Source organism: Empidonax traillii, unplaced genomic scaffold (genome assembly GCF_003031625.1).
Source record: "Empidonax traillii isolate 1590-97213 ecotype Southwest subspecies unplaced genomic scaffold, ASM303162v1 scaffold186:size1492175, whole genome shotgun sequence".
In the NCBI taxonomy this organism is placed as follows: domain Eukaryota; kingdom Metazoa; phylum Chordata; class Aves; order Passeriformes; family Tyrannidae; genus Empidonax; species Empidonax traillii.
This window is the reverse complement of record NW_020955379.1, coordinates 716,660-730,109: the sequence shown is the minus strand read 5'-3', so window position 1 is coordinate 730,109 and position 13,450 is coordinate 716,660. Positions and strand designations below refer to the sequence as shown.

Here is a 13,450-nt window from a genome sequence, read left to right as displayed (position 1 = left end):
TGGTTCCAATGTGTATTTACTTCTGTTTAAAAAGTATGCACTTTGCTTCCATATCTAGATTTAACTTGCCTGTGCTGGATCTTTTCTGTCATATTCATGAGTCTCAGAAGTTCAATATTTTGTTGCCTTCCACAGAGAGAAAAGTTTTGCAACTCCACCCTCTCCCTCAATACTGAATCAAACCTGACATTATTTTTATTCCCATTTGAACCAATTTTGTGGCTTCTCCCAAAGTCTCTAATTTTCAACAACTTTTTCAAACGTGAGTACCTCACGAAGTATATGTCCTGGAGTGGCCATATTTGGAACAGAAAGGTGACATTCCTATATTAGTAAGACCGAGTAGTGCCTGCCACTGTCATAATCCTGTTAGGGATGGTAATGTACCATGCCCTTAAAAACATTTTCAGAATTTCGATTTATGACATCACTTTCCCATTTTATACACATTTATTCTTATACTGCCTAATAATTAACCATAATGTTTGTTTAGATTTATGTCAGTCTAGGACATGTAAAATGATACTTTACATACAAACTCACCCCAAACATTTAAGCAATTCACACTCCTCAGTATTTATCACATCACCAATTTCTGAACTATTTCCAAACTTTACTTTTGATGATTTTATATTTTCTTTCATTCCTTGAAATTGTCCTGATTTCCAGGACTTGCAAGATCTGAATTTTAGTTTTTTAAAGAACTTCCTAGACAGCTCATAAAACCTAGGTGCAAATTATTTAATTGTGCTGTTTTGTAACACTGAAATGTTTCTACTCATTTTCAAAATAAAAACACTTAGATGAAATTTCTAGCCTACTTATACTTCATCTACGTGGTCAGATAAATTCATGCTTAAAGAGCGAAAGCAATTCAAAAACCTTCAATAATATGCAGGATTACACATTTTGTTCTTGACGAATACACTTTTTTAAACCCATTACCTTGGGTTTTTTTTCTTCGGTCTTGAGAACAGTATCACTGCATCCAAACATGGCTGTGGTCTCTCTTGAGCATACAAGATCTGAGTACTAGAATTCTTTGCCATGTCCCTGCTGTGATCCTCTACTCTACTGCCCTTTCCCCAAATCATTAGACAGCTTTTTAAACTGCATCTGCAGGATGGAGACTGCAGCTAAAAGCACTGATAGGAAAAGGAAAAAAACCAAAAGGTAAGTAGAAACTATACAATAGAAATAAAATAGATTGCAGTAAAAAATAATAACCATATGGTAGAGTTTCATATAAAATAAAGTTTTCAGAAGACTATAATTTTGTATTACCCAATGAATTGGAAGAGCTTACTAACGTACCTTGGATAGACTTTCACTACTCAGTAAGGACAAATTTATCTTTTTATTTTGCACAGTGCCAATTCCATCTCTGCAACACTGAACTCAGAGGATTATCTGAATCATATTTTTTTATTATGTTACTGCTGTAGTTGTTATAATAGTATAAAAATATAAAGGAAGACCGTAGAAGGACAGATGTGATTTCTATACTCTTTCCGCTGAGAGGATAAAAGTGCAGTTGTTGGTTCCATGAAGCCATCAGGAGATGGTGAAATATTTATCGTTGTGCCTATGTCTGTTTATGATGTGCAATGCAAACCAAAGAAAGCCATCTCTCCCTGCATCAGCAGCCTAAAACCAGTGCCAGTTCCATAGATTGGTGTGTTTCTAAGATAGGTGAATTATTTCAGGGAATATGATTTTACACCGTGAGAGTAAATTGGATTTCCCGCTGTGTTCAACTTGAATTTTTTTACTGGAAGAGAATTATGGGAATAAAAGAAATATTCCATTTCTCAGAGTTAATGGTGTTACTGCTTTTTGACCCACCATGCAAGCTTCTTACAGGCATTCACTTCCAGTAGTGTGCACTTACAAAAATAGCCATGCTGAGTGAATTCAAAGGTTCATTGAGCCACTGTCACAAGCCACGGTGAAAATATATACCTAAGGAAAAGTATATAAAAGCATAAAAAGGTAGAATAATTCTGGTATTTCCTGAGCTAGGGATGACCTCTTCTGAAAGACCTTACAGGAATGTTACCTGTCTCTAGTACTATGTTCCTTGCCTCAGGGATGTAAATCAGCAGTCATGCACTCACATGCAGGTCTATTTTGGCTGTGATTTCAATTGTAAGAAAAGAAAAGTTAGCATTCCATAGGATTAATAGGAAGAAGAGGTGTAACAAATAAAAAAGGACTAGATGCTTAAGTATTTAGCCTCACTTCTCCACCTATCTTCTACAATTTCATACTTAACAAGGCAGTGGGAGGTGGGCTCAGAAACAGGTAATTCTGCCTTGAAGTTAATTTATCTCTCTTTTCCCAAGCCTGTTAATTTGAGTTTATCAACCTGTTTACTTAGTAAGTTAAACACTATAAAACAAATAAATAAGTAAATATTTAAAATAAAAAAGGTAAAAAAATAAAAAGATTTTGCTTAGTACCTTATCATCTGAATAAAAGTATAAATAGGCACATTTTTTAATTATGCTGTTTAAATCCTGCAGGTGTAATGTAGTAATAATACTTTAAAGACAGTGTAAAACAACAGTTTATCTGAAGGCTTCAAAAAAAAGGGTCAGTCTAGATGACATAGGAAGAAGGACCACATCTTCATCTAGAATTCAGTCAATACATATCTGGATGACACCAACTGTCAAAAAGTAAGTGATCAAAGGTCCATTTCTTAAATCAATTTTGATACAAAATTGACTACAGCTGTGATGAAACGTCTTTTATTTCTGCTAGGTTTGTGACTGACACATAAAAAAAAGTCTATCTATGGCCTTAGCTATATCAAATATCAACCCTTCTCTTAATTCCCCCTCCCCACACTTAAATATTCAACTCATGTAAGCAAATTCCTCACGATTGTTTATTACTCAAAGATAAAACTCTATAGTTTCTAATTGTTAATGATTGTTTCCTTACTTATAGTAGTAATGAAACTTTTGATCCAATATTTTACTCTATATCTCAGCACCTCTTCTTCTGAAGTTTTTGATCTTTTCTCCACCTATGTACTACATTTTATAATTAGATGATCTTTAAGCTCTCTTCCAACCCAAGCCATTCTGTGATTCTATGATTCTATAACTTCATTTTCTCTTATTCCTATACACGTTATGAAATTATTGTTGTCCCTACAGCACTCAAACCTAAGAAGTGTCCAGGAGGTTGCAGTATCCAGCTCACCCCAAAACATTATGGATATTCCCTGGACTTCCAAATTGCTCTGGATACAAAAATGCTTAAAAGAGTTATTCCTGTCTTTTAGTTTGATATTTGCTTTTCCCATAAGTAGAGAAGGAAGTAGGTATATATGAAATGTATTTTCCTTTGAAATGTCCTGTTTTATTTAATAGACAGACAAATCACCTGTCTATCTCACAATCAGTTTAGTTTCTTTCCTCTGATTTGTAAAACTGACCAGGGAATTATTATTCAAGCTGTAATAAAAAGTCTTGTCTAAATTTTTCTTTAAAATAACCCATGATAGGTTTTTTCAATTAGTACTTTTGTGCCTTCTCAGTGTACTTTACCTGAGGCACTATTTCTAATTTTTCTCATTACAGCTGTTACCTTTACACCAGGATTATTAGTAAAATACCCTATGCTTTGTCTTGTACTGCATCAAAGATCATCATATCTTTTAAGTGGTAGTTTGTTCTCTCTGTCTTGTGTCCTTTTCCCCTGAGGAACAATATTTTGAAGGGCCCAAGACTGCTGCATAATTAGATCAAGCAAAGCATCCGCTATCCTGTCTCCCAATAAGACAAGAAGGCCTTAAGGTTTAAATTACTTCCATACATTCTCACTGTAGAAGATTAATTATATTTCTTTTGTTTAATCTCCTTAAAGTTCAATTTCATCTGCATCGCTAACATATTTCATATAGATTCTCCTTATCTGACTTTTTCAAAGTCTAGTCATCTCCTCCCTGATGATAAACATATCTTGATTTAATAGCACATTTAAGTTCTGTCTGCATTTCCCTTGAACAAAATTCACAGCAAAAGAGTAACATTATATTCACAGAATCATGGATAATTCTAAGTTGAGTGACCCGCAAAGACTATTGAGTCCAACTCGATATTGAAAATATATTTCTTATGAAAATAAATGGACCACACCCTGTTCTTTCTAATAAATGTATCTCTAATCAAAATACCTTCCTCAGTGCCATTATGTTTTCTTTTATATTCCTTTGTTCAGAGATTTCTTATGTCCCTACCTTGCATCTGTTTGCCCTATGCAAAAAGTTCCCTTTACAGAAGGTCAATAAACTGACAGGAAGCTTCACAGAAACTGGTGTTTCTTCTGAAAAGGATCTGTATCCTCAAGCGAGTACATAGCTTCTGCCATTTTGTCCATTCAGATTATTCTAACATAAATATTTTTTTCGTGTAGTTCTAACAGTGTATTTACAATAAAAAAATCACTTCCTTCTACATTTTCCAATACAATCCTTTGTATTGAAAAAATTCCATTACATGTCTTCTCTCAACACTCAGTTAAAAAAAAATCTTTATTCCAAGATGTGATGCCTTTGCTTCCTGTTGATAAATTAGGAGTATTTGTGTCTGTACATATCTACAAATACCCATCTAAAATATTAAATACCGTATTCAAAACTGGGTGGATCAACTGAATAGGTGGACTCTACAAAACATCATAAGAAGAATGAAATTTAATCATATAACTAAATCACAAGTTTACTTCGTCATTAAAAAAGGGAAACACCTATACTGAGGTGAACTTCAAGTAAAAGTAAAGGCAAAAAATGGTACATAACATTGCTGGCAAGCATCATGAAACATCTGAACTGACAACATGTATTTTGGCATTTCCTAGTTTTTGCAGAGGTGATTGCACAGCTGTAATAATGTTCTTGCTGCATCATTCTTAACTTCCTTGACCCTTCAAAAAGACACATGCCCAAATTCAGGAGCATAGGTACAAAAGCCAAAGCTGAGGACAGCACAAGAAACTGAACACTGGGAATGCTGGAGATATCCATTTTACCCAAACTACCAGGAAGGGAGGGGACAGGGTTTATTTTTTGTGTGTATGACAATACATAGTAATTGATATAAATATATGTAAGTGTTAGGTAAATGTATTACTGAGAAAAATAAATTCCTAAGTTAAAAATCCAACTTCTACTTGGGAAAAAATCACACCACCGCAAACATTGTGTCACCATTTCAATAAAGTTTTAGACTTTTATAGAAGGCCAACCTGAGGCAAAGGTAGCTGAATTGATCTAATTATTTCCCATTATCAGAAAATGAACATTAGTTCCAAGTCCTATTCTGAAAAGAAAATGTATCACTTTTTCTAGTGTATATGCACTTTAGAAATATATTCTTTTAATGTTTAAATACATGCATGTATACCGTATATATAACATTCAGAATCATATCTAACACGAAAAATCATATATACATATATATAAATGTATAATGTGTCACCATGGATACAAATTTATGGCCATGAAAATGTTGCAGCACATGTTTTTTTTTCTCCTCTTAAGGTAAGTTTACTAAAATACAAAGCAATTATTACTGTTGGATAATTAGATAACATTCTAATTGTAAGAAATTATAAAGGGAGGTATCCATTGAAATTTTTTCCATATAAATGGAAAACAATGAAAAAAGATCACTCTGGAGTGATACAAAGAGTATTCCTGAGATGCAAAACATTTAATTTAGTATCCTAAACTCATGCTCCACTCAGGGAAATTTAAAAACCAAAGCACAGTATCATACCTAAATAATATAATATACCCATAACCAATTATATGATTAACATATTAATTTAATATTACAATTACATTCCTTCTAGATGAACTGTAAAGAGTCATGTCATAGTTCCAAGTGTTACTCTTAAAATCATATCAAATCATAAGCAGAATAAACCCAACCTTTTAACAAGACATATAAATTAAAAAAACTCTCCCTGTTCCTAGTGCATATATGTTAAGTCTGCCTTGTGGTAATAAGGAAACAGGGTATGGAATTGATTTTAATTTGTCTTGATATGATTAGCTGTGGGAAATACCAATAGTTCACTATATGTAGACATTTCATTGCTATTCTAGTTGTGTTCAATAAGCTAGAGGTCGACTTATCTTCACTATGTCTATCAGGTCAGCTCTTAATGTAAAGAAGAAACCAGAACAAACAAAACAGAAAAAAAAAGCAAGTAAAAGTAGCTGTGGAAACTGTGGAAAAGGAAGTTCTTTCCTTACCAGAGCTTCTCCAGGCCGTTTCAATGTTCCTTCAAAGACACTTGTCTTCTCTACTTCATTTTTGGCTCTGATCTATTCCTCTCCTTATACTCCCCTAGGCCAAATCAATCTTTTCCTCTTATATTCTCTACTCTCTCTCCACAGGTATGGTACAGCTATGGGGCTCCACTCAACATTTAAGTTTATATGCTACATGTTTATGTTCATGTCAGACTTATGAAAATCATTCACCATAACATTCAAAGACATCTGATATTAACATTGTCCTCAGCTGGCATAACTAGGTAAGTACAAAGATGGGGTATCATATATATGATTTTCTAGGCTACCTTCAGTTCCATTAAAGCAGTTGAAACTTTGCAATCATTTGGCTCTCTGCCTTTGCAGGAAGCAAATCTGGAGAAAAATGAATAAACGTGATGCAGAGACAGATCAAGGAGAATGATCAGAGAATAAGAAGAAAGGACTCACCTCCTTTAGTCAGTTTTCCATTTTAGTTTGTTTCAACAGTTAAAGAGGGAAGAGATTTTTCACAGACTCTTTAATTCAGATGTCAGTTCCAATATTTGATGCTTGACTGTTCTGAAACATAATCAAAGTGTAGCAGTTAAAACTACTAGCCTGAAACAAGATAAAATTATTAACATATTAAGAATCTATGTATTCATTAAAAATCACAGCAATATCGAGGGGCTTTATATCAATGTACTATGGCAAGATTTTCACATGGTACCACACTCCCCTTTTTGCAAGAAAAAAAGCACAAAGAAAAGAGTATTTTGATTGTATAATGTTGCATTTGTGCTGCCATGTCAAATGTTTTACTCTCCCTGCAAGTAAAATGCATGAAGAGTTTTTCTGTTCTTTTACACAAAGATACAAAGACTAGTTACATGTGATTGCCTCAGTAAATCTCTGCAAGCTCACCTCTCCCCCATTCTCACCCTTCTACAACCTTTTCTCACACTACATAAGCACCATGGAGTCCTGATGCCTCTGTCTATAATAGCAGAGCAGAATGATGAGAAAACTTGAACAACTACCCAGCTGTATAAAGAGTGCTTCCCCACCAGCATTTGATGGGTGGTGGACAAAATTGCAACGGCAATTCACTGCACATTAAAATATATGAATTTTAAAAATAATATATAGTGAAAATACTTATTTCCAAGCCATTTTCTCTTGTAAGGAAAATGATATATATGTTTTTCCCTTTTATTTCTCCAGTACTACTTATTGAGACTAACAGAAATAAATGGCTTTCCTCTGTGTTCTATATTTGTCATCTATGAGTCACTGCACTATTTCAAGTTTTGTTTCTCATCACCTAAAGGTCTAGCCTATTTTATTCAGTCTTTTTTTTAATGTGAACAATTCGTAAGTACAAGCTAGAATAAGCATGAATATTTTGTCTTGTAAATGCATTAACATCACAAATCAAACTTTTATTTTAAAGCATACTAAAGGAGAAAAAGAAGTGTGACTAAGGGTGCTTTGATACTAGCCTTGGACTATACTGAAGATTTATCACTACAACAACTTGTTTGATGTGCTCCTAAATTATTTTAATCTCTTGATGCTCATCAAAGAAATACCTTTATACATCACAGTCAACTATTGGAGATCAGTTGTCAAAAAAACAAGCAAAAATTTTCAGAGCAAAAATAACCAGCAAATATTACAAACTCATGGTTATAAAACCAGAAGAGACCAACCTAGTCAGAGTCTGATGTCCCACTTCCCATAAACTTCCTTAAATGAATGCCTTTGGAAGTGGGATGCACATCTTAGTAAAAAGCTTTGGATTGAAATTCTTCCAAGTAACTGCTAGCAGGACAGGAGCAGCCTTCATATACAAAAGGAGGTTATTTCTGGGAATTCTTTGACCTGTAAAGCACCTGGGGCTTTACAACAGTGAAACAGACGAAGGCTGCAGCCGCCCTTTTGTTACTGTTTTATATTTCCTATGAGTCCTGTTTCCAAGATGAACTAAATTCTGACACTGGTTCAGAGTTTCTGGAATTAACGTTCCACCAGTACTCCAATGACAGCACTTTGTGCGGTTAGGTTGGAGGGCTTGCCTCTCCCTTGAGGTATATAACTATCTTTCGTGTATTTTTTCTTAATTCTAGAAGCAGATTTCTAGTTCTTTCTGTACAATTGATCTTCCCTGGTTGATTATGCAGGTTTTTCTGTTAGAATGTGGAGAAAAATACGTTTAAAATGGAAAAATGGGATTATAAAATTACCACATTGGCAATGGGACCAAGAAAGAGGTACAGAACCAGAAACTGCTTTTAAATTATCTCAGAAATGCATAGATTTCCTGTTGACAGGATTTCTTTTGAAAAAGGATTTAGTTTGACTACAATATTGACTACATCATAACCATTTCAGATTTTCTGTGAGAGTATAAAATTGACAGGGTTGTAAGGACTTCTCTGAACTCATTGAAACTCCCATGTTTGAAGATTTGTTTGAGAACCTTGCTGAAGCTGGGCTCAGATGGGTTTCACTTAGCTGACAACATTTGCTTGGATAAGAGAAATTTTAGCTTGTCAGATATATTTAGTGATGACAGAGACACTGAAGCCAGGTAATGTAAAGATATAACCTGTGTTATATCTTAAGCACACTGTAAGCTACTGCCTAAAGTGTAAAAAAGATAAAATTTGAGAAGAAAGTATAACTCTATATGATAAGTGTTTTCAGAGATGGTCAGGGACTAGCAACTGGATGACTGCCTATAATTCCTTTCTATGTAAATCATTCTGCAAATTTGTAATTCTAAGAAATAGACTATAATCATGTCTGTACCACTCCTGTGCAGAATACCAATTCACAGTACGACCATTACCATGAAACTAAATTTCTGTGCCAAAATGAAGGGCAGGTCTTCAAGTGTTTTATTACACAGTAAACCAGTTGATTTCTTTTCTACATGGTGCTTGTTTACATTCCCGGTGTTCTTCTGGCATGAAATTTTTAATTAACAAATATATATTCTAAAAGAAATGGGTCAAATTTTTACCTGGTATTTTCACTTTCACTTTTTTTCCCCCCATCACTTCCATTTTTTCTCTATGCAATATCAAGATACTGACCTACTTTAACAACCCAAACCTATTCCATTACAAATGTGTACTTAGAGGGACTTCATATATTGCAACCTTTCAACGAAGGTATGTATCTAGGGTGACAAATGGCAGTTAATGCCTCTGATGTTCACAAGAGGCCTCTTTCAGAACATAGTTTAGTGCATATTAAGTCACTAGCATCTACAATTTTTTTCTTTTTCAAAAATAGGCAGGAACCTCATGTATTTACAAATTATAGAAAAATAATAATAATTACAGAAATTAGGACTGCCTAGTAACTGCAGGCAAACAACCTTCTAAAAATTTAATTACAACCATACTAGCATAGTGATAATGGGAATACCATAAAGCTTAGCAATGGGCACAAAACTCAACCTTCTTCCTATAAAGCAAAGACTGCAATATCACACACACTTACTGAACCTCATTGGTAAAATTAACAGTCTCCCTCAGACAATTAAAAATCATGCTGAGTACTCAGCCACAGTAAATTACAAATATAATTAAGTAAATAATAAGAAAGCCCAAGTCCCTACTTAAATATGCTGCCAATTCAGCTAATCCAAGCACAGCAAATATTAATGCAATACTTCAATGTCTACAGCTCAGCTCCTGATCTACAGTAATAATAACACATTAAGACTTTGTCCATACTCAGAGCAAATCACTTATTTTCCCCAAGACAACAAGAGCACCATGTTACCATAATAAACTGCTCATATCTTCCATCATCCTGCCAGGGAAGGTAGGCTGAGAAGTTGAGCACTTTAAGTCTGATTGTATTTGGTACCAGTTATAGTGATACAGTCTTTTGACTATACTTCACTCTAATCGGAAAAGCAGCCAACCTGAAGCTGTGTAATGATAAAGGATTAAAATCAATGCCAATTAAGGGGCTCTGCAAAATGCAATTTTTAATTATGCTGCTTTAGAAAGTGACTAGACAATCACTACCGGCATTCCCTTGTTTCTGTATCCAAAGCACAAACAATTTATACCTTGGAAAAACCTTCTGATTTAAGCAGCTAGCACACAAGTGAGAAAAAGTTTAAAGTTCTGAATTAGTGATAACTACTATGCAAGAAATGAAATGTGTCTAAAATTATGCTGACAGCACATCACTTGCCAACAATGTACACTGGTGTTGATATTTGCTGGTATCTGTTTACAAGCTCACAGAGAAAGGATTAAATACAATTTAATTAATTCAAACTTAAATATGTATTTATATCACTGTACAGCAGTGTGTGAATGGCAGACATTTCACTGTCTCACCGCAGTTGTATTATTCTCAGCCAAACCTCATAAATATTAATTGCTTTTGAAACTGAGTTATAAGTCTGTACATGAGATAAAGGAAAAAGCCCAAGCACAGGCTTTCCTTCAACATCAATCCACAGGAGGAATAAAATATTCTCTATGAAATGTTCCTGCATCAGCATCAATGGGAAGTTCTGCAGTCTATTCTAGTTGGAGGTAACAGGTTTTAATTTGCTCTTCATTGTAACTAAAAGAATCAGTTATATAAAACCTTAATATTTCCAAACCTTGTTTTAGTAAGGAGAAGCTTTCATAGCTCCTCATCCAAGACTGTCCCATCGTGAGATTTTCATGCTATGTGTGTGAAGAATTTGGCTCTGAAGCAGGCAGAAAACTATAAAGAGAGGCAAACTAAAAAAAAATAGAATATCATAAACCCCCAATCTTCTGTATCCACTACAACCCTGAGAAGTCTATGTATTTTAAACAGAAATAGTTACAAAACAGTAAAATAAAAACTGTGCTAAAGGGTTGAGAGCAAGAAAAAATTCCGATTGCAACCAGTGAGAGAGCAAAGAAAGAAAGGCCACAGGCAACACCTGTGACCATGCTCACTCTTACAGCTGCTGAATTAGTCCAGTTGATAATCCCTCACCTAACCTTGCTTGTGTCTGACTGACACAGGTACTTCCAGTGAGCTGAAACACTCGCCCCACACTGATGCGGAGAAAGAGCCAAGCAGCTAACCCAAACAGCCTTGCAGCTGCTGCAAAGAGGTCCAAAAAGAATAAGACATGTCTAGACCTAACAACATGCCATCTGGCACGCATGCACTATCATCTCAGTTTCAAACAGAATCACATTATCAATTAGTTTGGAAAAGACCACTGAGATCATCGAGTCCAACCTATGATCTAACTTCAACCAGACCATGGCACTAAGTGCCACGTCCAGTCTTTTCTTAAACACACCCAGGGACAGTGACTCCACACCTCCCTGGGGTGCGCAGTCACTCTTTCTGTGTAGAACTTCTTCCTAACGTCCAACCTATACCTTCCCTGGTGCAGCTTAAGACTATATCCTCTTGTCCTATTGCTTGTTGCCTGGGAGAAGAAACCTACCCCCCACCTGCCTACAACCTCCTTTCAGGTTAATCATAAGCAATGGAAGAAAACATATTAAAAAGCCTCCTGAAATTTGTAGAGCACATTAACAGGTCAGTCAGCCTGTCCTTTGCTCCTAAGTAAGGAAGCAAATGAGACCAAAAAATTTTAGCCCAGGATTATTATATATAAAAGAATTTCAGTGTGAAGTATTGAATAGAGACCCATTGATCCAATCCCTCTTATCATTTGATACATGCATATATAGAGAAATATTTATTTACACCACATATATGAGGGAAGTTTTTGCACTGCACCTGCATATTCAAGTGAAATGTTACAAACAAAACCAACTACAATATTTTTCTTTCACATACCGTTATACATCCTATGGAATTTATGACTAAAATATCTGTACATCATAGAAGTGCTTGCAACACAACATAGGTTTAAAAACCTGCACCTCAAATAACATTTCCACTAATGTATAATAATCCTTCATAAATTACACTGGTCTCCATTTTTCTCACACAATCTTTATACTGCATTGATTCACCCTCACTTCTGGGAACACGTACAGCAGCAAATGTCGGTAGCACTGCAAGAATTACTTTCTAGAGCAGTTTTTAAACTGCTCTAAGTTTTCATCTCTCTCTTCCTCAAAATAATGAAAGATAATAGAAGATAGGAAACAAAAAACATGGCATACTGTTTTTCATGGTACACAGTGAAAAGTAGAAAACTTCAAAGTACATCTTCTAGAACCTGCATATGAATGTTAAACGTGTCCAGCTCATGTTTTTATTGCATGAAGGCCTACTCCTGCAATCATCAAAATTCCCTTTGCTTTCAAATGCTGAAAAACTGCTTCCAGCCTAAATAGCAATCATGAGGCTTTTGAGCAGTTTTTGATACTGAACAAAAAATGGCATCCAGCTGTTGCAGGGAGAAATTCTCAATTACACAGTTGGTTGAAAATGTGCTGTGTAGTAAAGAACTCTATTTGTGCAGCACTATTAGGAACCTGAAAACAGGGGGCTACTTTGATAATCTAGTCATAATTTTTCATAAAGGTTACATTTCTAGTAACACAAATCAATCTGTGTTACAGACCATCTGTCAAAATATTTAAGGGCACATTTATTTCTCTTTACCATTTCCTGATGAAAAAAAGTCCTCTCTCTTTTCCTTCATGTGGTGCATGCCCTTTCACATTGCTTTGGTGCCCAAACTAAAGATTATTGTGTATGTGATATATATACATATATATAGATATATATATATATATATATATATATATATGCACACACAAGTATTTGTATATATATCCTCTGTATATATATCCTCCATATGTGTCAGAGACTTTCCCTGCAAATTTTCATGGTTAAAACATCTGGCTAGGTAATGTTTTTCACATACAGTGCACAATTTTTTTTGTTCAGTCATCATCCATTGGCTATACTTAAACTCAGACCTTCAAACCTGCTGAACAGGACTCTGGATATTATACTGGATATGGCAAAAAAAAAGCTGTCAACAAAAAATTCATTCTCTTTCCATCATGCTACACTGGGTGGTAAAATGAGAAAAGTTTACTCCTGCATGAATTCCCACCAAGCTGAACTGTCAAGGCATGGCATGGATTATGTCTTGCACAAATAAGCATTCCTTTTTTTGGCAGAGATACAGCCTTTTTTTTTTTTTTTTTTTTTTTT

At 34.8% G+C, this 13,450-nt stretch overlaps 1 protein-coding gene across 9 annotated transcripts in view; it reads right to left on the bottom strand.

Moving 5' to 3' along the window:
* DLGAP1 (DLG associated protein 1) overlaps nucleotides 1–13,450 on the bottom strand; it is a 416,188-nt gene that overhangs the window by 258,769 nt on the left and 143,969 nt on the right. For 8 of the 9 annotated variants that reach the window (XM_027886315.1, XM_027886316.1, XM_027886311.1 and 5 more), the window contains one exon: nucleotides 6,746–6,856. The gene's annotated coding sequence lies outside the window, so the exon portion shown is untranslated. The remainder of the gene's footprint in view (nucleotides 1–6,745; nucleotides 6,857–13,450) is intronic. The other variant, XM_027886318.1, reaches the window with a different exon arrangement.